This window comes from Camelus bactrianus, chromosome 12 (genome assembly GCF_048773025.1).
Source record: "Camelus bactrianus isolate YW-2024 breed Bactrian camel chromosome 12, ASM4877302v1, whole genome shotgun sequence".
NCBI classification, from domain to species: Eukaryota; Metazoa; Chordata; class Mammalia; order Artiodactyla; family Camelidae; genus Camelus; species Camelus bactrianus.
In genome coordinates, this window is record NC_133550.1 from 19,154,663 (window position 1) to 19,181,475 (window position 26,813).

Sequence of the window (26,813 nt, forward strand, 5' to 3'; positions counted from 1 at the left end):
CATTAACGTTTGCCTCCAGGGTTCACGGCAGCAGCATCTCTGTGGTCTGGCCTATGCACATGAGTAAAAGTCAGTTTGCCATTTGCTAAATTATTTATGAGCTCAGCTGCTGCTTGGATTTTTTTTTATTGAATAATTTTTTAAAATAAATATTTTATAAGTAGCCAGAAGCTATTGGTATTTGATGCGTTTCAGAAAATTAAAGAATAAAATTTAAACCACAGCGTAAAAAGACAAAAGGATCACCGTCTCTTTGTTGATAGAACACTCACACTACACACACAGTGGATGGATTTAGACGTGGTTTAAACAAGCAGCTTATCAAACCATGTTTTCGAATTTAGATAAATTATCCTTTAATAGAGGAATAAAAAATTATAGCACTTCAATCTCCTCTTTGATATTCAGCACTAAGTTGGATTTTTATCTTCTTGGTGCTTTCAGAGTTAGATGCAGATTCTAGGCTTTATTCTGCACCTCAAATTTGCCAGTTTGCATTGCTTTAAAGCCATTGCTCTAGTAGTGATTTTTATCCGTAATAAATTGCCTACTATTTTCCAAATCTCCTGTATTTCACCTAAAATGGAAAGTTTGGATTCCTTTTAAATATGAATTTTGTGCTTATGAGCTGCAACGTGAAAAACACAAAGGCTGAAAACCCAGAGGTTAAATGCCTTTAGAAACCCACTGAAAAACAACAAGAGAGAAGTCAAATAAAACATGGAGATCCCAAGCCTGTATGTCTGGGAGAACAATTGTAGCAGAAATTGAGACAGGAGAAGATTTCACTTAGTGGGAGAGATGAGTTTACTGTCAGGCATGTTGAAAATTATTTGAGATGCTGACAGAGCACTTACATCATGTCCAGCAAGTATCTGATCATGTGGGACCACAGCCTTGAACTGTGGAACAAACGAATGAATGAACACAGCAGTCAGATCAAGCCAATATTATATTATCAACAAATAGTGTTACCATTAATACTGCCTTCTTCTACGTCCACTGTTAATACCAGGATCACTTTGTATATCACAAATACTTTCTCTTACCTTGAAAATTAGCCAATAAACCTGCATTCATTTTTACTCTGCGGAGCAGAGCATGTAAAAATCTTTCGGTACAAAATATGATAACAAATCCAAGATATGATTAAGCAAATGCCTTGGATTGCATAACACATCTCTCGTGATGTAAAGTACGTTCAGCTTATGTGAAACTTTAAGCAAAATAGCCAGTATTTAACCTTTAAGCTGACTGTTAACCAAAAAGGCTATTTTCTTCATGTAGATTTCTTCCTGTCAATATTAGTCAGTGTTCCAACCAAAAGTGTTATATGTGTTTATCCAAAATATGGATCCATAATATGTATTTAGATGACCTTTTCAATCAAGAAACAAAAATATCCTATAAATGTTTACTGTTTCCCTGGCCACGTTGCATATTAAGAATTGAGTTCCAGGACTGAAGACCCTGATAGAAATTGATTTTGTTCAGCTTTTCCCTGTAAATTGCCTTGCTTCTCCAGGCTGTCACCTTTTTGCTATGCTCTCTTATCTCTAAATCCCCAGCCTGGACCTATTCTTAGATCCCAATTCAACACGGGCCAGAGACAAAGATCAGGGTTGTTAGTGCAAACAACAGAGTCCCTTCTGGTTAGTTTAAACAGAAAAGGAATTTCGTAGAGGAGGAGTCAAAGGGCTGAAGAAATAGATTTGAGGCTGCACTTCCAGGAACAGGGCCCATAACCATGCGGCTGCCACCAGGCACTAAAAGCCAGGAGCTCAACTTCCCTGAAACCGCTTCACTTCAACTGTTGCTACTTTGGTATCAAAAACTCACGTCTGCAACCGCTGCTGTTGCCACACTGGCAAAGTGGGAGGGCCACGCACAAGCCCTCCCTATCACTGCTCGTTTCCAAGCCGGTTTCTGTTGGAGTCATCTAACTAATGGAGAACAGGTCATACACGTGCATCCCAGCAATTTATGTCCTTTTTTTTTTTCATATCTCACTTTTCTTAATTGAAGTATAGTCGGTTGACAATACTGTGTTAATTTCTGGTGTACAGCATAGAGATAGAGATTTAGTTATACATATGTGTATGTGTGTGTGTGTATATATATATATATTCTTTTTCATACTCTTGTTCATTATAGGCTATTACAGGTATTGAATACAGTTCCCTGTGACATACAGAGGACCTTGTCGTTTATGTATTTTATGTATAGTAGTTAGTATCTCCAAATCCTGAACTCCCACTTTATCCCTCCATCCTACTTTATGTTCTGATAGCTGTGTTTACTGAGTCTCCTTTGTTGCTTATGAAAACCCAGTATTCAGGGTCCTAGGATCCCATGAGTCACAGCTGCCCCTGACCCGAGGGCCCAAGTTCCCAGCAATGAGCTTCTGCTTGGGTGTCCTGTTTTCATTCTCTTGTTTCCCTAAATATTGGAGTCCTGACCTTTCCATAAGCCTAGTGCCTGGGGTTCCGCTAACCCACCTTGCCCTGGCCAGTTTTCTTCCTATAGCCCTGAGATGCCTCTGAACCCCGAGGCACGTAGTAAATGTGCAATACATGTTGAATAAAGAAAACATTTCTACCAACAGAAATACCTCCTAGATGACAACTACATATCGTCCCAATTCCTTTCTACTGGGTTTTGTTCAGATATCAGAATCCTGATGCGTCTCACTTTAGAACCACCAATCTGCCGTGTCGCCCACCCAATGCACGTCTCCACCTGTTACCTGCCTGCATTCAACTTTCCTGTCCCCTCAACCAATAGAGATCTGGCTGCAGCAACACCATGTGACATGCCTTTAGACAAATCATTTAATCACAGACCTCGTGTTTCCTCTCTGCAGGGCCAGAGTTGTCCAGACTCTGTGCATGCTTCTTCTAACTTTTATAATTGTACACAGTATTTATATGGGATATTACTAGAAAACAGGATATGCCTTCTTACTTTCCACTTTAATATAGTGTGAGGATCTGTAACAGTCAAACAATATCATATTTTTTAACCGACATACTGAACTTCCTCCAACAAAGGAACGAAGCCAACTACAAAGACCCCTGAGTCACAGCCAGATCTTCATATAAGCCCTAACATCTCTACTTACTGTGTGTCACTGAGCAAGTCATTTAAAATTTCAGAGTTAACTTCCATGTGAAATAAGGATACTAATCCTGTGATATTGTGAGTCATAATAAAATATACTTTGGTCTTTGTCAGTGGTTCCTGGCTCACAGTTTCCAAAAACCCTTGGAATTTCCTGAGCAATGAGAGCAATGGGGGCCTCTTTTGTTATACTATTTGGAATCAATTACCAATGGCCAGTGATTGAATCAATTGTGCCTATGGAATGAAGCCTCTATAAAAACCCAGAAAGGAAAGGGTTTGGAGAGCTTCCAGACTGGTGAACCAGAACATTTCCACATGCCACGGTGCTAAGCCCCAAACTTCAGAGGGAGAGAAGCACCTTTGTCCAGGACCCCGCCCTATGTAATGCCCTGCATAGTAAACCAGTAATCTAATGAGTAAACTGGTTTCCTGGGTTCTGTGAGCCACTCTAACAAATTGATTGAACCCAGGGAAGGGGCTGTAGCAACCTCTGATTGATAGCCAGTCAGTCAGAAGCACAGGTAACAATCCAGACTTGTGATTGGCATCTAAAGTGGAGGGCAGTCTTGTGGCACTGAGCCCCTAACCTGGGAAATCTGATAGATAATGTCAGAATTGACTTGGATTGGAGGGCATGCAGACGACGTCTGAGAACTACTCAGAGGTGTCAGGAAAAGAACCCACCACGATGGAATTGGGTGCAGAATTGTCAAGCTCTACCTATCCTGTGCGGCTCAGACAAGACCATTGATGTAAAAATGCTCTACAAACATGAAAAGCATAAAACAAATATAAGCTGATATTATTTATGTTGATATCAAGAGTTTGTAGTCATCCATATTTCTAAAAGTGCTCCCAAATAGGAAATCAGAGAGAAACTAACTTAAAGTTTCTCCTCCTTTTCAGTTCATACACACAATCTTTGTAAAAGGAACTTGCACCATCTACATCGTGAACCTCTTCATGGAAGCTGGGTTACAGAATTGTCACAAAAGAGCAAGGGGGTAGATATGAATCATGCCATGATGGCTATGCACCTGTAGATACGTGTCCGATACGGAAGCAGAATAACTAAGTTGGTAACAGAATTTTCATTGAATTCTCTTAATTAGCTCACACCAGGGGAGTGAATATAATCCACTCTCCCCATTTCCAGAGGGTTCCAAAGTGTCGGGAGTCTATTTTTATTACATGAACTGCTTTACCATAAACACAGTGTGAAGCATCAATGTTTTATAAAATCTGCATTAATGCACCAACTTATTTAGAAGCCAAGATGAGAATAAGAGCACAGCCTAGAGAGAATTTAATGGGCCCAGCCTGAACGTTTTTGCAGCCAACAGCATTGAACACCTGTTAACAATCATGAAGAAGTTGCAGAGAATGTTGAGCATCTAAGCACTTTGCACCAAATTATCATACTCCAACAGTGTTGATTTATTTTTCTCCTGAGGTTCCCATGGCTAAACTTTCTCAGCAAAGGGTTATCCTTGAAAAACCCATATCTGTCCCTACAAGACTTTCAGAGACATTTAGGATGGGCTAACACTGAAAAGTAACCAGGCTTAATAAATCTAGTTATGAGCTGAGGAAAATTTAATTACATATTTTTTTAAAAAAAAGCTTTTTCTTGGAAAGAGACACTATAAACAAAGTAAACATAAAATCACAAATTGAGGGGAGACGTCATTTCAACATATATCACTAAAAAAGATGTAACAGTCCTATTATGCAAAGAAATTTTAAATATGGAGAACAAGAGATACATTAACCCTAGAGAAAAATAGGCTGGAACCTAGAAAAAAAATGCAAATGGCTCTTAACCATAGGAAAAATGCAAAGGAAACTTGAGATATAATTTCTTAAATATCCAAAAGTATAACAAGGCAGTCTGTTGGAAACGCTTAAGGAAATAATACACATGACAAAATCTAGAAAATTATACATGAATTTATCCTTTATCCAAGAATCCCACATGTAGGAATCTATCTCAAAGATAACACTAGCAACATTTGAGCAGCTATATGTACAAGAAATTCATTATGAAGTTACTTGAAATAGAAAAATAGCAGGGAGGGTGTAGCTCAAATGGTAGAGCACATGCTTAGCATGCACGAGGTCCTGGGTTCAATCCCCAGTACCTCCATTGAAAAAGTAAATAAATAAACCTAATTACCCCCCCTGCAAAAAAAATTTTTTTAAATTTAAAAATAAAAGAAAAATACTGAAAACAACCCTACTGTCCATCAAGAGAGGGCTGATTGAATGTGACTCTTAAAAAACTGTGGTTGAGTGAGTCTCAGGTGCATCAGCGTCACCTGGAGATCTTATTAACACACAAATTGCTGGACCCCAACTCCAGAGTTTCTGATTCAGTAGGTCAGAGGTGGGGCCTGAGAATTTTGCATTTTTACCAAGACTCCAGGTGATGGTGGGTGACGCTACTGGCCCGGGTGCCACACTTTGAGAACCACTGCTTAGTATGCCCACACAATGGGAAACTTTGCAGCTGCAGAAAGGAAGAAAGAGAATCTCTGCATATCACTATGGGGCCATCTTCGGGGTATAGCTTTTAGTGAAAATAAACAAAACAGAAAAATGTCTGCATTGTTTGCAACTCCTTACCTAAGAAAAGAAGCATACAGATATATATGTATTTGCTTGTATTAAGAAAATAGACCATAAAGAATTTTAAATAGTTACATCTACGGGAGAAGAAAACAAGGTGGAGTTAGACGTCTTGGTATAAATCTTGTTTTATAGATTTGACTTTGGAAGAATGTAAATATTTTAATTATAAAGCAAAATGACTTTTCAATAACATCCCTAAAAATAAAAACTAGTATGAAACAAATGGACCTTAATGCACATCCAGGTGGTGGCAGAACAATAATTCCAAATGACCTTACAACACAGTTATTTGCACAGCCCTAGCGGGATACGCCTGATGAAAAGATGTGTGAAAAATAAAATACAACAAAATTTCAAACTCTTTTCAGGAGTCATATTATTGGCAAGACTGTAGGAATTGTTATTTAGAGACTATTGTGTATAACACAGAAAATTAATAATTATAGGATATTTTAAATATTTTTAATTCTATCAATCTCAGTGCCATTGATAAACAGGAACCTCGGTGTGGGAAAGGAGACACAGATAAGATAGAATAGTGTATGTGCAAACATAATCTTGAATTTGAACTGCAAATATCAGTATCGACTCATAGTTTATCTTTAAAATAAACACAAATTAAAACACTTCTTAGCTCTTTTTCTAAAAAGGTTACCCAGATTATGATCTCTAAATACCATTTTCCACTAAAAGGAAAAATGGCTGATTTCAGCTCAAAGTCAGGAAATGTACAAGATCTCAGGAAAACCCTCAAAAGCAACTGGGGTCAAGTCCAAAGGATTCAGAGTCAACTTAAAGAGACTCCCATGAGCCAAAGATAAGAGACCTTGAAGCTCAAGAGAATAATAACTGCAATGGATTGAATGACATCAGATATATCTGAATCCATGAGTTCATAATAGTACTGAAAAAGAAGTAAAGAAAAAAAGAAAAAGAGGGCCGTACTGGTCACTAGTAAGTCATGCTAGCAAACCAACTCATTTTTAAAAGCATATAAAGGAGGATTCAAACACTTATGTCACCTTTTCTGTACAAACTGTACTACTGGGTTACCAAGTAGAAGATGAAGGAAGCTCTCTATTTACAGAAGTATTCTGTAATGAAATACAGTCAGAACATCGCCAATCTGCACGCCCTAATGAAACATGGGGTTTGGTAGTAATCAGCAGCAGCTGACACCATCACCAGAACTAGAGATAACCAAGTATTATGCGGCTCCTAACAAAATAACATACTGTAACCCTATAAAGTAGTCTGGCCAAAAAAATTGAACCTGAGCCTAATTAAAACTCTGGCTCCAACAACCAATTTACAGGAAATTCAAAGGAAAAGGGAAAATGTGTAACTACACTCTGGGCATACAATCAGCAAAGCCTACACTGTAGGGAAAGAGAAACAAACTGGGTTCTTCAACACATTGCAAAGTAAAAGAGAAGGCAGAGGTGGAATCTATGCACTAAAAGAGACGCATCTCTTACGACATGTGTCTCAATTACAACGAGAGAAGCTTATTTGAATCCTAATTCAAACAAACTTAAAAAAAGAGAGAATTGGAACTCTGATCCCTGATTGGCAATTTGATATTAAAGAATTATTATTAATTTTATGTAGTATTATATTTATGTTTAAATAAAAAGCATCCTTTTCTTTGAGGGCTGAAATATTTATAAATGAAATAACATCGACTGAATGTGTTTCAAAATAATTTGGGAGGGAAAAGTGAGAAGGGTGGCAGTGTGCTAGTAAATGGTCAACAACCAGCTTGGGGGTGGAGTTGAGGGAGAGCTGACTTAGAGCATTTGCATCATCTGCTGATTACCACGGTGTAAATACTCACACCGTGACTGATTTTAGGCTCTCAAGCTCCGTGCAGAGCTTGGATGTGAAGAGATGCTCACGGTCCACCCTCTCCGAGGTCTGAGCTGGAACCAGCGCCCCATCAGGGAAGGTGTACAGGTCACAAGGCTGATCAGAGTTGATAGGTCCTTCATCTCAGTGGGAGGATACGAGCAATTTCATAACCTTATCCTACATGTTTGAAGTTCTCCCATAATAAAACATTTTACGTGAAATGATTAGCTTTCCCTTCCTCAGAAAATATGCAAAATAGATCACATTAGATGCCAAAGTTGATAAGAAGTAGGAAATTTTTCAGTTGTTAAGGGCTGTTTTATCCTTAAGTCTGTTCTCAATCATCATCCAAGTTAAGTAAAGGGTTCTTGCTCACTCTTGCTTTTCCTAAATTACAGGGGTGAGAGTGAAATGATATTTTTAAAAATATGTGTAGGTATGTATGTATCTGTGCGTTTGTGTGTGTATATAAATATATCTCCAATCCTCCATGTGGCTTGGGAGACCTGACTTTAGAATGTACCTGATTTAGGCAATGATGATTACAGACTACCTTCACAAGTATTTCACTACAAGCTACAAAGAAACAAAGCTTCCCAGATAAAAATAACTTTGGGGCTATCTCCTTACGATATTCTTCCCAACTGAAATAATGAAGAAAAGATATCAAAGTAGAGGCTCCTGCTATACTGGGGACATACTGAATGACACATAGCATTATTGACACATAACGGTTCCTTTTTTCATCTCAAAAAAAAAGTCTCAAAAAACCCTATGATGTTTTATATTAAATTTCGCAATTTGAAATCTAGACTTTTAATCACAAATATAATAATGATGACATTTACTTAACATGTACCATACGCCAGAAAACGGGGCTAGGCACTTTAACGAGCTCACTAACAATCCCTTCAACCACACGAAGCGGCAGGTACCATCATTATCCCCATTTTACAGATTAGGAAACAGAGACAGAGAGGTTAAAGTTATACTACTAGTAAAGGGAAGAGCCAGGATTTGAACCCACGTAGCTTGGCTCCCAAAGCTAAGCTCTGGACCCAGCATTCAGCCAGAGAGATGAGCCTCACTTAAGTCATCAATTCACCATGAGGCCGCTTGGAGCAGAGTGGAAAACACATCTGAGCAGAGGATGGACTCTGCCTCAAAATGGCTGTGTCGTTCTGAGCAAGTTACTAAATCACTCTGAGTTTCAACTTCCCATCTATGAAATGCAGATCTCTAAGGTATTCATGATCATTTTGATGAGTGATTTTATTAGCACATGTTTAGTCAGTTTCCAAGAGTCTCGCACACTTTCCCAACTTTGTCTATAATGAAATACGTCTGAAGTTTATAGAACCAGATACCTCAGAGGCCTCTCCTGCAGTCTAGACCCTGCATTTGCTGGACTTTATTTTCCTACTATTTCCCCTCAAGTTGTTCCTATACTCAATTTCAATCCAGTATCTCTAACGCTTATTTTTTAAACTGCTATCCAAACAAATGGGAAGAAAGCATTGCCTTTGGAAAAGTTACGTCCGGTTTTCTCATTTCACTTACATACAGCCATTATTTACAAGTTACAGTGCTTTTGTCATTCAGTTAATATTTTAACTTCTAGTTCCTAGTTTTCCCCATTTTACAAAGTTGATAGGCATCAGCTTGAACTCATTTGAATGAGAGAGTTTGGATGCAAAGAGAAACTGTCACCAGGAGTTTATTTCAAAAGTCCTGCCTGCCATTATCCAATTGCCTCTTCAACATCACCAGATATTCTTAATAAAGCCTGTGTTTCAGAATACTTTACACCACATAATTTATGCTGAAGTTTACAATCCAAAGGGCAGCTTTTTATTTTCTGCTGCAATTTTTAGCTTCCCTGGGTCTCTATTCCCATCGTTCTTTTTCCTTTACATTCAAACACTCTTCTGAAATGGACCTAATGCAACATTTTATATTGCTATTCCATCACCCACTCTATTAACCAAGATATTAAACATGGGGTGAGCAATCCCACTCAAACCCCATTTGGAGTTTCACATATTATTATTACCACAACCTCTTTATCTATAAACCCTCAGCCAGTTTTCATTGAATCATTCCATTTTGAGATTGCTCATGTTTAAGTCTAATTTGAATTATTTAAAACCGTATGAGGAACTGGCAAATGATTTGATAATGTTCAAATATAATTGTCATCCCATAAGGGAATGATTTTATAATTCTATCAAAACTGCAATTGGTTTTGTCAGAAGCAATTTGTTTTATAGAACCCATTGCTTACTTCAAATTACAGTTCCCTTAGCCTTTGGACATTTGCATTTTCTTTTAATGTTTCTGACATTATGTGATGGTGCTGAGGTTAGATAAAACAAATTTATGGCCATCCTTCAATATTTACATATGATGGCTCACTGCTCTATGGGTAAGAACAGCTGAGAGACTGAAGGTGATCTGCAGCATCTGAGTGTTGTACACAGAGGATATTTATCAAATATTCTCCTGTGTTTGGTTTTGCTCTAAAGTCTGCATGGAATTTATGCTGGACTTGAGCCACCCAAGTCTCCAATTACAGCATCTCAACCTAATCTGCCGACTCCTAACAGCAATCCACTAAGGCTCCATTACCCACACTGGTATTTTACCCCAGGCCACTTGCTTTCAGATTTCGGGGGCATCTTGTTGTCAATCATTACTGCTATTGTTACATTTCATTGTCATTATAATCACTATCATCAGGCAACACATCCTGAACTTTACATACGCTAGACTGGCACATATTACAGAGAAGGCTGATTTTCTGATCTTGAAAGAAGATGAAATGGCTATGTATATTTCTTTTATCATTAACCTTGTTTTACTGATACCTATCATTTATTATTATGTGCTAGAGGCCTTATTAAGCAATTTATAAGCATTACTTTATTTAATCCTCAAGGTAGGAATTTTTATCTGTACTTAACAGATGATAAATTGAAATTCAACGAAGGGAGGTAATTTGCTCAAGCTCACAGAGAAATGCGTTGATGGAGTCACACTTTAGTTCTTGTGGGTGAAGGATATGTAGGGATGGAGGGATTTCAGGCAACAAGGGGACAGAAGGAGATGGAATCTATGTCACATTTATAGACATTGTATATAAAGTATGCAGATTGGAAAGTCTCCTAAGTGGATTGATGGAAAGAGAGCAAGAAGGGAAACAGGAAAGAGTAACATTGTTATAGAGGTCTTCATTTCATTAATACAAAATATCCTCCTTGGTTTCATTTAATATTTTTCACCTTGAATTCTAATGTATCTTAATTTAATGCAACAGTTATACCGAATGAGCTGAAATTAATAGGATACAGTTATAAAGCAAATGCATTCTTCCCCACCACTCCTTACTAAACTTGCTCCATCAAACAATCCAGTCTCTGCCCTTGGATGAAATCTTTATCGGGTCCCATAGTTCTTTGGATCACTCTTAGATAATATACAAATCGTCTTCTTGTTTGGACATATAGAGGACCAGTCCAGTGTGATACTGAGAACTGTAAGGTCCATTTTACCCAGTTTCCTCCGTATGCTGACTCGGGTCTGCTCCAGTCCTGGTAGTCTGCAACAGGGCAGAGGAATGTGGTCTACTTCTTTCTCCTCTACACACCTCCTTCCTCCAGAGCTGGGAGGAGTATCAGCTACAAATACCATTGTGATCTGGATGTTCCAAGCTGACTCTGTCTCTTGAGCAATTTTGTGGGTTTCTCAGTGATTCCCCCAGTGGAAACATCCCACTGTTGATCCCTCGATACCAGCTAGCTGCTTTCTGCTCCTTTCTCAGCCCCAGGCTCCAATGGATCACCGTTAAATTGGGTACCATCATCCCTCTGGGCAGTCCTTTGGGGGCAGAGTCCTCTTCTAAACTTCAGACTAGCTCATCCATCCCACCCTCACCCCATGTGGTTTATTTTTGGTCCGCAAGAAACATGCACATTGCCCTAAGCAGCCCCGCCTCTCACTCATGTGCTTCCTCAAGCCAGTCTAGCCCCAGCTTCTCAGACAGCCCCTATGCTCCCCTAATTCTAGAGGCTCCAATTAAACTCTCTAAATGCAGCCCTCCACAACACCTAACAGCTCTCTCCAAAACACATCTTTCATTCCCTCTGCTCCTTTGGAGGCTGGGGAAACAGTCCTACCATTTCTTAGCATGTCCTGTTTGGAGAGTCTGGTTTCTTGCTTTAGATTGTGGTGTCCTTGGTACCCACTGCATTGTGTTTAGCTTTGGGGCTCTCAACCACAACCGAGACACAGAAGCCACTTAACATCCTCTCACATCTGCACTGTTGGTCCTGCCTTCTCTGTGTTAGTATTTGCCAGTGTAGCTTTTCCCACCCTTTTACTTTCAACTCCCCTGTGTCATTCTGTTTTGCATGTGTCTATTACAGACAGTCAGTTGAATTTTTAACTGAATATATAAGTCTTTGTATTTTAATTTGGTACATTTAACTCATTCATTGTGATGTTAAATTCATTTCTGACATCTAATCTTTTCTGTTTTCCATGCTTTCTGGTTGTTTCTTTATCCCATCTCCCATCTCTTATTTATTTATTTATTTATTTATTTATTTATTTATTTATTTATTTATGGCTTTGGATGAGTTAATTGAGTTTTCTGGATTTGGTTTTTTTTTTCTCAGATGGTTTGAAAATTGTATAGTTTACTTCTGTTAATGGTTTCTCTTATTAACATACATATTAAAATGTTTTTTCTAGCAATATCTAGCACTAATCGGAATCTATATCCCCTAAACAATACAAGGACCATAACAGAATTTTACTGCTCTCTGCATCCGACCAGTTCTCCCTCTCATCACCCACATGGATTTAAATCTCCTTGGATTGTAACTACAGATTGTTGTTAATTTTTTTTTTAACAACCTACACCAGTTTCTAGGCTATCAGGCCAATTTTATAATGTTATTTCCCTGAACAGACTTTTGAGCAAATGACCATCTTCCTCTAGACTCCACATGCTTTCTCCACAAACTTGTCTTTGAAAGCAAATTGGGACAGTCCCTACTGGGAGAGGCAGCGATGGGAGCGGGGAACACCCCCGTGGCGGAGCCTCGGCCCCTGGCCTGGATCTCCACGGCCCCTTTGGAAGGAACATCTTTAAACCTCCCCTTGTTTCCTGACCTGCTCTGATCTGAACATGGTCCTGACCACCCCTCTATCCAGGCCTCTATGCAGTTACCCAATTCTTACTCTTTATTTTACTTCCTAGCATTTAAAAAACAAAAACATATTTAGTGACTTCGGCATGGGATCCGGGAAGGCGGGGAGTCTGCCTCTTCCACCTGCGGTCATGAAGCAGTTCTCGCCCCAGCCCAGTTTCCTGAGGCGCCAGCCTCCATCACTGTCCTCAGACAAAGGGGGACATCACTTGGTTGCCCGCTAAGGCTCTGGGTTTTCTGAGATCCCGCTTGTCTTTCTCCAGGTAGTCAGGCAGAGCAACAGCCTTAAGGTCTATTGCTTTTGCTTCTCATCTGGCTAATGACTCTCCAGGCCTGAGGAAGCGACTCTTCAGGCTCCCCAACCTCAGGCCGTGGCACCCTCTAGTGGCCACTGGCGGGCTTGCACTGTCAGCGCTGAGTCCTAGGCGTTTGCCTCCCAGCTGTTCTCAGACGCCTCACCTGCCAGCGGTAGCAATCCAACTGCAGGAGCAAGGATGGGAACTGAAAAGAACTCGGCACACACTGCTGCCATCGCCTCCAACATGGTCCCCTCTCCCGCTACCATTCTTCCTGAAGAAATTTACAGACAGCTTGGAGACACTCTAATCACCCTCTTTCGGAAGTGCTTATCTATGGTTTTCAGGGAAGGCAAGAAGGTTGTCTCCTGGTTCTCCAAGTTGAAAGGGTACCTGAGGTCAGCAGTGCTTCTCTCTGCTAGCAGACAGCCAGAAAACCTCTCTAGCTCCTTCTTTAAAAAAAATAATAAGCCAAGTTTTTGTTTTTTTAATGGAGGTACTGGGGATGGAACCCAGGACCTCATAAGCACGTACTCTACCGTTGAGCTATACCTGCCCGCGCCCCGGCTTCTCTGCAGCACTAAGCTGCAGGTTCGGCGTCCCTACCTAGTGGTACGACCCCTGACACTGCCTGCAGACTTTGCCAGGAATCTATCAGTGAACTCCACCTGCAGGAGAGGCACCTCACCTAAAAGCTGAAAGGGAACAATTCCGTCATGAAGTTCTGATTCTCACAAGGACTTCAGGCAGGCTGGATGAGAGGAGGTAATACATATTGCCAATAGCTCGGGCTGGCCCTCCCTCCAAAGGACCCAACTCTGACCCTCACCCTGTGCTCCGGCCACGTGCAGTGGTTCCACCTTCTCGTGGCACGGTGGTTAATGGGGGGCTGTCTTCTCACTAGGTAATTAGAGGCTCAGAGATGTTGGGCACCTCACGTGCCACAGACTACCCCACTGCAGAGGAATAGTAAAATGGGTGACAGAGGACACCGTCATGGGGAGAGGAGGTGCTGCCCTCCCCACCCTATGGTCCTTGGCCCTGCTTCACTCAAAGTCCACGATCAGTGATCTCCTAGGACAGGGGCTAGCAAAGTATGGCCCATGGGTCAAATCCGGTCTGCCAGCTGGTTTTATGCAACCCACGAAAAAGGATGCCTTTTACATTTTTAAATGGCTGCGGCGAAAATCAAAAGAAGAATAACATTTCATGACATGCCAAAGTGATACAAAATAAAAACTTCCATGTGCATGAATAAGGCTCTATTGGAACATGGCCGTACTCACTCCTTTATAGACTGCCCGTGGCTGCTTTCACACCACAACAGCAGAGCTGAACAGTTGCAGCAGACACCATATGGCCCACAAAGCTGAAAATATTTACTATTTGGCCCTTTACAGAAGAAAGCTTGCTGCCTTCTCTCCTAGAAGATCTATGTCTTCTAGTCCATTGCAGACTTCATGGACCCAGTTGGATGGGGTAAAAAATGTGTACTGGAGCCTTGCAGGGAATGAAGGTGACTTCACATCATGAAGCCCCTAACTGAAGACTTTGGATTTAATCCAGTGGGCCATAGGGAATCTTAAAGTCAGTGCTAAGATCAAAGCAGTACCTTCTGGAGACTTAACATGGCAGTCGTGGGTAGGAAGGATTGAATGAGATAATTCTGAGCTAGAGAGACTGGTGGTGAGGAATAACAACTGAGGGCTTGAAGTAAGAAGAGTCAGAAAGAGGAAGGAGTGGCTACTAGCGGCATGTTAGGGACAGTGACAGAGAGCAGCAGACAGGCTGTGGTCAAAGAAGCAAACACAAACATGCCGAGGCCATCAGTAGACTGTAGTAATGAGACACCAAGCGCCTGTGTCCACAGGACCAGGGACCTTCCCAAGGGTAATCTGGGTTTGCCAACTGGTATCATTCTTAACCAGGCAGTCCTGCAGGTAGATTTACTTTTGCTTTCCAACAGCATCTTTAAAATACAACATAGCACCTGAAAGATTATGGACATGGAACACAGAAGATAAGCAGCTTGAGACTGATGGGCATCACTGCACAAATTCATGGGTAGAACTATGGCTGGGGAATTCTGAAAGCTAGTAAGTCTTTTCCTAATCCCTCTAAAGTAATAACTTCTGCCCAGATACCCCTGGGCTCCTTGCCATATACTTTCATTAGATTGAAATTAACTGACATGATCAGAGTTATTAAGGAGAGGAAATCATCATAATTTCTAAAGAAAAGTAAGCTCCATAATTGTTCCTACAAAGTTATAACAGAAGATAAGCTATAATTGCAGCCCTGAAAAGTTCCATGAGCAAATCTCATTTACTGCAGGGAAGGGTAAAATCATGAAATTAATATTTTTTTTTTAAAAGGAAGCACATTGCAATATGAAAATCACTTTCTCATATTACTTGAACTTACACAAAGTACTAATTACACCATTCAGAATTCATCCTCAGTTTGTAAATGTACTAAAAAATGTAAGGTCCAAATTAAACTTTGAGTTGTAAGACTTCAGTGACGTGAACTGCAGAGGAAAGGACAGTTGATTTTTGTCTTTCACATTTCCATTGTAGGGTGGAGAAATTTATTCGACAAGAATGAGTTATTAGTAGCATAGATCATCATAACAGGCACAGATGGGATTTGTAAAATAGCGATTCGTTGCTGTTAAACAGTTACAGAGCACAGATTTGAAGGTAAGTCCCTAAAATTTTGTGTGCGCTTAATTTTCTTTTATCACCTGCAATTTCTTACACTACTCTTAGTTTACCAACTTACTAATACAGAACTTACTCTCTCAAAATACTTTTCAAAATGATGTTATATCTAAGAGTCTATAAGACAGAAAGATTTTCTGAGATCTTAGCCAGAAAACGCCACTGATGCTCATAGTTATGTCCAAGGCTATAGCAGAAGCAGTCACCAGAATCAGATGATGACTTTCAGAACACCTGTCCTACAAAAATGTGAACTACTCCAAGTGACCTTTAAAAATCGTTATTTAAAAAGTGATTCTTTTTTTTTAATTGAAGTACAGTCAGTTACAATCTGTCGATCTCCAGTGTAGAGCACAATGTTTCAGTCATGTATATACATACATGTATTCATTTTCATATTCTTTTTCATTAAAGGTTATTACAAGATATTGAATATAGTTCCCTATGCTATACAGAAGAAATTTTTTAATGTATTTTTATATATACATTATATATATATACATATATATATGTGGCTAACATTTACAAATCTCAAATTCCCAAATTTATCCCTTCCCACCGCCTTTCCCCCAGTAACCATAAAATTGTTTACTATGTCTGCAAGTCTGTTTCTGTTTTGTAGATGAGTTCATTAGTGTCCTCTTAAAAAGTGATTCTTCACGCAAAACATAAACACTTCAGATCTGTATACAGAAATTACATACTGAAAGAGATAAAGAAGGAAAGAAATTTAAAAATAGGAAAGATATATGAATAAAAGTCAAAAACAGAGGGAACACTGGCCCATTTTTTATGTTCTTTGTGTCCTGGTCTCTCCAGCACTCAATGATTCACAACAATTCTCCTTCCTCACAAAAGACTGTCAATGAAGCTACCAGAATTATAAAAATTATGAAAGGAAAAATCTCACTGGGAAGACAAACCTACTGTAAATGTAGTAGATCAACCACCTATAAAGCTAGTAGGAAGGTTAAAAAAACAAAAGTATTAAAATCATCTATATTCACAAGTAATTAAGGAATACAAAAAACAAAAAGATGTAAGATATGATGTCAAAAATTAAATGTGCGGGGGGGAGTAAAAACGCAGGGCTGTTAGAATGTGTTTGAACTTAAGAGATCATCAACTTAAAATAATCATATATATATGTATGTAGGTTGTTATTTATGAACTGCATGGTAACCACAAACCAGAAACCTACAGTGGATACACACACACAAAAGAAAAATCTTTTACACAGTGAAAGAAACCGTCAACAAAATGAAAAGTCAGCCTACTGAATGAGAGAAGATATTTGCAAACAATGTATCTGATAAGGGGTTAGTATGCAGAATACACAAAGAACTCACAGAACTCAAGTCAAGAAAATAAAAAAGTCCTATTAAAAAATGGGCAAAAGGCCTAAATAGACATTTTTCCAAAGAGGACATAGAGATGGCCAACAGACACTTGAAAAGATGCTAATTAGCATCACTAATCATCAGGGAAATGCAAATCAGAACCACAATGACATACCATCTCACACCTGTCAGAATGACAATCAACAAAAGGACAACAAATCACAAGGGTTGGTGATGATTTGGAGAGAAGAGAGCCCTCATGCACTATTGGTTGGATTGTAGATTGATGCTGCCATTATGGTAAACAGTATGAACTTTCCTCAAAAATATTATAAATATTGCCTTTAGAATAAAAAAACAGCAATAATAAAGCTAATAGTCACAGCAAAAAAAAAAAAAAAATTAAAAATAGAACTGCCATATGACCCAGCAATTTCACTTCTGGGTATTTCCTCAAAGAAAACAAAAACACTAATTCCAAAAGATACGTGCACTCTAATGTTCATCGCAGCATTAATTACAATAGCCAAGATAAGGAAGCAATCTAAGTGTCCATCATTAGATGAGTGGATAAAGAAGATGTGGTGTAGACATAGAATGGAATATTATTGAGCCATAAAATAAATGAAATCTTGCCATTTGCCACATGGATGCCATCCAACATGGGTGGACCTAGAGGGTAGTATGCAAAGTTAAATAAGTCAGACAGAGAAAACACCACATGATCTCACTTACATGTATAATCTATAATAAAAAAAAAAGTAAAATGAGAGCAGACTCATAAATACAGAGAACAAACAGGTGGTTGCCAGAAGGGGGTGGGTACGTGAAACAGGTGAAGGGGATTAAGAGGTACAAACCTTCAGTTATACAATAAGTCAGTCACAGGGATGTAATATACAGCGAAAGGAATATGGTCAATAACATTGAAATAGCTTTGTATGGGGCAGATACATCCTAAACTTACTGTAGTGATCATTTTATAATGTATGCACACGTCAAGTCATTATGTAATACATCTGAAACTAACACAATATCATCCATCAACTATATTTCAGGGTTTTTTTAATGTAATATTTTCTTTGGAGAAAATCAGATAAAGTAATTAAACAAGAAGTGCCAAGATAATCTATGGAAATTTGAGAGTACTTAGAAGAGCATTTTACCCAGAGTATCATTTCAGAACAATGTAATACACTTAAACAGAACAAATTAATATAGCACAAGGGTTAAGTGATCATATTTTGGGGTAAGAGGGTTTTATTCTGAATTCTGCAACTTCCTCATTTACTTGAATGAGTGACTCTAAGCTTCATACTCATCATCTGTAATACAGGAATGACATTATAATGTATTATATTTACATGTCACATGTAAATATATAATATATATTAATGCTGCCTTATAAGATTGCTTAGAATAACTGAAGTAGAGCAATAATGCTTAGCATGGTGTTTTGCATACAATAAATACACAGTAAATGTGAATTATTATTAGCTTCCCTTTTCTAACAACCTCATCTTCTATAGAGTAATGAAGAAGCAACTTGTTACTTTTGCGTGATAACAAGGTTTTGCCTTTAATTTTAGTAAGGACTACAATTTTAGTGTCTCCTATATGCCAGGTGCCTTATATCCTGTATCTCATTTAATCCTCAAAGGACCCCTCTGAATATGTGTTACCATTCTCACTTTATAAGTTAGGACCCTAAACTAGAGATGTTAAGTAACCTTTCCAGAATTGCACAGATTGTTAAACTGTTAAACCTGGAATCAAATCCAGATACGTCTGACTTCATAGCCCACATTCTACAGCAGAGATAGGAAATAGATTTTAATCAAATTTCAAGTTAAGAACACAAAAAATCTACTGGGTCATGTCAAAAGGACTTTGGATCCCACCTGAAAAGGCCAAAGATGAGGCAACTGGAGCATCAGAAACAATAATGACTACCATAGCTGAAAAACAGAAAATGTATTAAAATTCCTAAGTTTATGAATTTAATCTAAAGAAAGTTCATTTGACATTTCTGGAGGTTGCTAGGACACAACGTCATCATTTTGAAAACTGGTGAATAAAAGGAAAGAATCAAGCTCTTATCTTGCTTTTCCAGTATCAATTATCCAGGTGAGATATGCAAACATCTGACCAATTGTAAAGGCCCTAAAAGGCACACACCTGCCACATTCAAGAAACAGCAAGGGGGAGGGTATAGCTCAGTGATAGAGTGTATGCCTAGCATGCATGAGGTCCTGGGTTCAATTCCCAGTACCTCCACTAAAAATAAATAAATAAACCTAATTACCTCCCCATCCCACCCCCGCCAAAAAAAATAATAAATAAATGAAAGAAACAGCAGGGATGCCACGTAGATGGATCCCAGTCCCAGGGGGGGAGAATAACCTGAGATGAGGTCAGAAGGGGAAATGGGGTCAGAGTCGGTGTACAGAGTTTGCTAAGCTATTATAAGGGTAAACCGGAAGCCACTGCAGGACTTTGAACGAAGAGGTACGCGGTCTGACTTCTGGTTAATAGAGTCACTCTGATTGCTGTGTTGAGATTACACTGATGGGGGAAACAAGAGGAAAATCTGGGGGGGGGGGCAATTAGGAGGTTATATAATAATCCTATGTGAGATGATGGTGGCTTGAACCAAGACGGTAGCAGGGAAAGAGGTGAGAAACGGTTGAATTTTGAGATTTATCTTAATGTTAGACCTGACAGGAGTTGCTGATGGACTGGGTGTGGGGAAGGGGAGCAAGAGGAAAGACAAGGATGAGTCCAGGGCTTTAGTTCTGAGTAAATGAAGCATGGCTTGCCTTCAACTGAAACGGAGGAGACCAAGGACGAGCAGGTGTGGGCAGAAGGCGGGGCGAGGAAGAACAGGAGCTCAATTTCGATGTTACGTTTGTGAAGCGTATTATACATTCAAGTGAAGTGACAAGTAGACGCCTGCATTTATGAGGCCTGGAGTTCAGGGGAGTTGTTTGGGCTGGAGATACACAGCCAAGAATTTGTCTCATAAAGAAGGGAGTGTCAGCTGTATCAAGTCCTGCTGACAGGCCGAGAAAGATGAGGGAGAACTGACCATTGGATTAAGCAACTTGGAGGCCACCGATGACCCTGACAAGGAAACCTTCATTGGCATGGTGAAGGTGAGAGTGCGGTTGGAGAGAGTTCATGAGGAAACAGGAGGAGAGAAATTCATGAGAGTCAAGTGATTTCTTTTGCAGTTTGCTGAAAACAGAAGGAAAGAAACGAGACGGTAGCTGGAGGGGAAGGTGGGATCCAAACAGGGTGGGTTGGCTGGTTGGTTGGCTGGTTGGCTGGTTGGCTTGGTCCCTTGGTTTGGTTTGATTTAGGGTTGTTTGTTTTTAAGATTGGAGGAATAATAGCATGTTTGTACCTTCATGAGAAAGATACAGTAGAGAAGGAAAAATCATCACTGCAGGAGAGGGGGAGAGGAAAGTTGCTGGAGTGATGTCCCTGAGCAGGTGACACTGGTTGGAAAAGCTGGCTTTGCCAGAAACACGGACAGTTTAGCCATGGAACCGGGGAGAAGGAAATGTATCTGACACAGATGCAGGTAAGAGCCTAAATGTGGTGGTGCCGATTGCCGAGGGTGGATGCATAAAAGGAAGAAGGTAAAAGCTTCCAGATCCCCCAGCAACTGCAGATTTCCCCAAAGCAGTATCATTGTTCTGAAAAGCACCCCTGTCCTAGAGCCAGAAATCTGCTCTCAGCTTTAGGCTCTCTCTGGCCCTGGCATCCACGGGGTCAGGGATACATGGCCACCTGGAGCTTGTGCCCGTGGCACCCTCCCCACTCCAGACCACCCTCCAGGCACTTAGACTCTAGAATTCTCTTTGCCTAAACAAGCCATCTTTCAGAGTCTGTATATGCCTCTTCCCCTTGTCTGTCCTGCTGAGAGCAGAGCTGAGCCCTCCCACCCATCCCCTCTTCCCCAAGGTGTGCACCTAGAAGCCTAAGGGGTGGCCGCTGGGTTGTGTGGAAGAAAGGAGCTCAGGCAAGTGAGCTAGGGGGTCCATACACACACATGCCACCCCCTTGAGGTGCAGAGCAGAGCTGCAGGGTCCCCACTTGTGCACTTTGTAGAGGGACAGTTCTACTGAAACGAAGAGCTCGTTACTCTTGATCAGGAAGATGGTAAAATCTAGTGGTTTCAGTCACCCGTGAGAACCAAGGGTGCTATTCTGCAGAGACCCCATTCTGCAGCAAAGAGTGGCAGTGAAGTGGAAAGACCATGTTATTTCTAAAACCAAAGTCTGAGCCACCTGACTTCTATTCCCCGCTGAAAAGTGGTAGGATGAAGGAGAAAGATCCTGGGAGACTTTGCTGTGAGGCCCATCAACCTCTGGAAAATCAGAAACTGAGATGACATGGCCCCCGGGGGAAAGGAAAGATCAGATTTAGAGAGAAGATGTTGGCAAAAACAACTCTAGGAATAGGGTTGCCAGCTAAAAATACAGTATGCAATAGTTGTGATATTCTTATATTAAGAAGTTATTTGTTGTTTATCTGAAATACAAATCTAACTGGTCATCCTGTATTTTTATTTGGTGCATGTAGCAATCCTACCCGGGAGAGGCATCAAAAGCAACTCTGGCTAATTCCTTTACATCTTACCCTACCCACCCCCATCTCTCCTACATTAGCCAGCAAATATGAGTAACAGAAAGGCAGGCAGGAAGAAGTGAAGGAGGGGGAGAGAGACAGAAGAGGTAGGGAAGACAAGAGGGAAAGAAAAGAAGGAAAGCTAAGGGAAGAAACAAGAGAGACAGAAAGAGAAATACAAAGAAAGACAGAGGCATGTAACTAAAACACAACACCAAAAAAAAAAAAATCCAGGGAAACAGATTTTTTAAAAGTTAAAGAAATAGTTTCAGAGAAATTACAAGCATGACCTTACATTAAAAAGAGATGAGAAAAGAAGAAAAATAATTCAAAGAAGAGCTGATAAGCCAACAGAAGGAGCTTCAAAATAAAGTGAGCCAAGAAAGCTTAGGAAAGAAATGAAAGAAAAATTAAAATGTCACAGAGATAAAAAGCCACATTAGAAGGCATAAAAATAAAATAAACAAAATTTAAACACAGTTCTAGGGGAAGGATGCATGAGGAAATAAAACAGAACGAATCACAGGGATAGTTCGTGTGAGCATGTTATGAATAGTAGACACGGCAGATACAAAATAGCCATTATTTGTGTTTCCAAGGATGAAAGCAAACAACTGAAATTTGTGTTTAAATCTAGTAACAACAATAATTATAATAATAGATACTATTTATTTGAGCGCTTGCACTGCTCTAAGCATATTGAGGATAACCTCATTTAATCCTCATATCAATCCTGGTAGGTATTATTATCTGCTCCATTTTAAAGATGAGGAAATTGAAGCAGAGAGAAGTTAAGTAACTTCCTTAAAGTCACACAGTAGTAGTAGAGCCAGGATTTAAAACTAGACAGCCTGATTTAACAATCTTTACACTTAACCACTCAAAACATTTCTAAAATTAGGGAAGTCTTGAAATTGCAGATCTAGAAAGCATTTCTTATCTCTGGAAAAATTGATTCAGTGTAAGTAACACTAGTTCATCTCTTAATATAGAGACTAAAATTTAAGGATAAAGAACGATGGGGCATCCACGTGGGAAAAGCAAGTCATATAGATGAGGGAAAAAATCAATTTGGCCTCAGATTTTACCATAATTAAACCTAAGGCTGTGTGGTAGTGCTGCAGTCTGTAAGGGTCTGAAAGGCAGGAAGTGGAATACGAAAAGCTTATAATAACAGGCTGTGTTGTTCTCGAAGTATGAAGGTAATAAATATTTTCAGCATGGAAGATTTCAGGAACTTTAGAACCAGTTAGCTTGCATCGTTCTCCTGCTGTAGACCACTCAAGACTGTGGTTCAAGTCCAAGCTCTATGGTCAGCCTTTACGCATTCCTTCACAATCCCTTTTCTACCTACTTTTTCAGTCTTATCTGGGGCCATGTTTTCCAGAGCCCTTACTCTGCTAAAACATCACGCTCGGTTCTAAAGCTTCCTTCACTATTTTCAACTCAATAGATACTCACCAGACACCTCTGATGCTGCAGACTCTGTGCGAGGCACGGGGATACAGCAATCCTGTAACCAAGCAGGACACTATGGGGCTTTCCCAGGACAGGCCCCCCACCCACCCATGTCCTCTGCCTGCCTCTTATTTGTAGAAAAACTGTAGTTTCCTAGGCCTCCCCTGAGGCACAAAAGCCTAGCTCAAGAATTCATGATTGAAAGGATGTGAACATGTAGTGACAAAAAGAGTGGTTTGGCCAGGACAACTGGTAAGAATTTAAACAGTAAATCAGCCATATGACAGTTAAAGAATCTTTAGTTCCTCCCCGAAGTACCTGGGTAACAGTACCTGTTGTACATTTCCTAAGTTGTTTTACAGATGCTAAAACCCCCACCAGATGGAAGAAGTTAACTACTTGATGACCATAAGCACAGGAAACTGAGGACTGATAAGGTTAACCCTGGTGACACCGCCCTGTTACCTTACCATCAACCAATCAGAGAATTGTGCACCAGCTGATCACACACCCCGTGACTCTCTTTCCTCACCTTGCCTTTAAAAATGCTTCCCTGAAACCCGTCGGGAAGTTCAGGTCTTTGAGCACAAGGCACCTGTTCTCCTTGCACAGCCCCTGCGATAAATCTTTCTCTGCTCCAAACTCTGACATTTTGGGTTGTTTGGCCTCACTGTGCACCAGGCACAAACTTGGGTTCGACAGCAGTCCTGTCCTTTGGCGGTTTATAATCAAGTGGGGGAAGTCAGATTAAACAAGGAATTGCAAGTAGGATGAATGCCACAGATGGAGAAGTAGTGTGCTGTCTGGGGTGCCAGGGAAGGCCTTCCTGCAAAATCGGCATTTCCACTGAAAGATGAAGTAGATTTAACTGGTCCAACAGGGTAAAGATGGAGTTTGGGGCTAGAAGAGAACTGCAAGCAGAAGGAAAAGACCCAGAGGTGAGAGAGGGTATTATATCTATGAGGAACTAAAAAAAAAAAAAAAAAAAATCCAATTTGGCTAGTATGCAGCAATCAAGGGAAGAGAGGCATGAGGTGTGCAGAGGAAGCAAAGGAGAGCAGACCAGCTATATCGATAAGTCACGTGAACATCTTTTTATGGGTGTCTATGGCCACAGCTGTTTCCTGTTTGTCTTAGGTAAGAGTTATTAATAACAAAGACGACTGTGACTGCCGAGGGCAGAGCTCTACGCCCAGAGCACCGCACCACGGGGGTCTCCTCCGCCTTGGTGGGCACAGTCTCGTACGCAGACAGCCTGAAGACCTCACCTCCCTGCACCACCCGCTAACACATCCTTATGTGATAAGTAAGTCCTGCATCTTTTTGAAAAATAAACTTTCCATTTTAGAAGAGTTTAAACTTACAGAACAGTGGCAAAAATAGAACAAGAATTTCCGCATATCTCCCACACACTTTCCCCTTTTGTTCACATCTTACATTAGCACAGTACACTTGTCACAACTACAAAATCAATATTGATACACTATTATTATCCTGGTTTCCTTAGTTTTTACCTAATGTCCTTTTGTGTTTGCTCCAGGATCCCGTCCACAAGATCATACTACATTTAGGCATCACGTCTCCTTAGGCTCCTCAGACTTCCATGTTTTTAGTGACCTTCACAGTTTTGAGGGGTACTGGTGTTTTGTAGAATGTTCCTCAATTTGGGGTTTGTCTGATGTTTTTCTCATGATTGGCCTGGAGTTTATGCACTTTGGGAGAGAAAGACTACAGAGGGAAAGTACCATTCTCATCACATCATATCAAGGGTACATGCCATCATTGTGTTTGTGTTGAACTTGATCACCTGGCTAAGGTGGTGTTTGTCAGATTTCTCCACCGAGAAGTTCCTCTTCTCTTCCTCCTTTGCACACTGCGTTCTTTGCCAGGAAGTCACTATGCACAACCCACACTTAAAGGGTGGGGAGATACTCTCCACCTCCTTGAGAGCAAAGTACATATACAGATAATTTGGAATGCTCTTGCCCAAAAAATTTATAATTCTCTTATTTACTTTTTTTTTATTGAAGTACAGTCAGTTACAATGTGTCAATTTCTTGTGTACAGCACAATGTCCCAGTCATGCATACACACATATTCTTATTTATTGAGTCATTTATTTATATCAGTATAGACTCGTAGACATTTGTTTTATAATTTGGGTTATAATCCAATGCTAATTTATGTGTCTTGTGGCTAAAATTGTTCCAGCGTAGCCGTTGGGAGCTCTTTCATTTGGCTTTGTCATACCTCATTGTTGCGGTTTTCATTTCTTTGAGCACTTTCTTACTTTCTGGAACTACAAAATGCTACCGGATTATCATGTGTGTTCCTTGTCCCAGCTCTAGAATAAGCCATTTCTCCAAGGAGCCCTGGTTCCTTCTGTTGAAGAATGGTATTAGAAACCAAGATCTGAGTGTCAGGTGTATTCACTGTTACTGGGCTGTCATAGCTTTTAGGCTCTCTTGATCTGGCAGAGAAAGGAAATACACATATCTATGAATATTTCTTTAAGTATCCATCTGTATCTATATTAAGCTAAACATGAATTCATACTGACGTTTCTAAATCTAATCCTTGACCACATATAGATCATTCCAGCTTTTGCCTCTTTTCTTATCCATACCTCCTATTCCAGCAGTCAGAAATGAATAGCACCGTCTTCTCTTCATTCACTTAATTCCAGCATACATTTTTAGTGATTTCAGAATTGCTAACTCATACCTCCATGAAAAACAACTTCACCAACTAGAGTACAGTTCCGTTTGCCTTTAGTCTTAGTTTCCACTCATTTCCAAAGTTAATCGGGTCAGCACATCCCCTATCCCACTCCCTGAAATAGTTACATTCTTTTCTCACAGTTTTCATTCCATCCTGAGATTCCCCAACCTCCTGAATGATTTTTAAAATTTGCTACCTTAAGGTTCACTCTTTGTGTTGTAAAGTTCTATGGGTTTTAACAAATACATAATGCCATGTATTCATTATTACAGTACCATACAGAATACTTACCTACCATAAAAAAAAATCCTGTTTCAACTATTGAACTCTCCCTCCTCCAAAATTGATCTGTTTACCATTTATATAGGTTTGTCTTTTCCAGAATGTCACACAAATGGAATCATATAATACGTAGCCTTTTCAAACTAGCTTCTTTTTCTTAGTAACATACATTTGAGGTCACTCATGTTTTTGCATGGTTGATAGCTCGTTCTTTTTCATGGCTGAATAGTATTTCATTGTATGGATAAACCACAATTTGTTTATGCATTCAGCTATTGAAGGATACTGATTGCTCCCAGTTTTTGTCAATTATGAATAAACTTGCTACCAACATTTGCATGCAAGTTTTTGTGTAGACATAATTTTTAAATTAATTTGATAAATACTTAGGGACACAATTGCTGAAACATATGGTAAGGCTATGTTTAGCTTTGCTAACTCTAATCATTATTATTTCCTTCTGCTTGCTTGGGGTTTAGTTTTTTTCCTCTTATCTTCTTGTCTAGTTCCTTCAGGGGGAAGTCTAGGTTATTAATTTGA

At 39.8% G+C, this 26,813-nt stretch overlaps 1 long non-coding RNA gene across 3 annotated transcripts in view; it reads right to left on the reverse strand.

The window, feature by feature from the left end:
• Window positions 1-26,813, reverse strand: part of LOC105076156 (uncharacterized) — a 119,961-nt gene that overhangs the window by 60,177 nt on the left and 32,971 nt on the right. The window contains exon 3 of one of the 3 annotated variants that reach the window (XR_835982.3): window positions 21,137-25,740. The exons of the other annotated variants lie outside the window; for them this stretch is intronic. This is a non-coding gene — a long non-coding RNA (uncharacterized LOC105076156). Of the gene's footprint in view, window positions 1-21,136; window positions 25,741-26,813 lie in introns of those variants that run through there. 3 annotated transcript variants of the gene reach the window in all.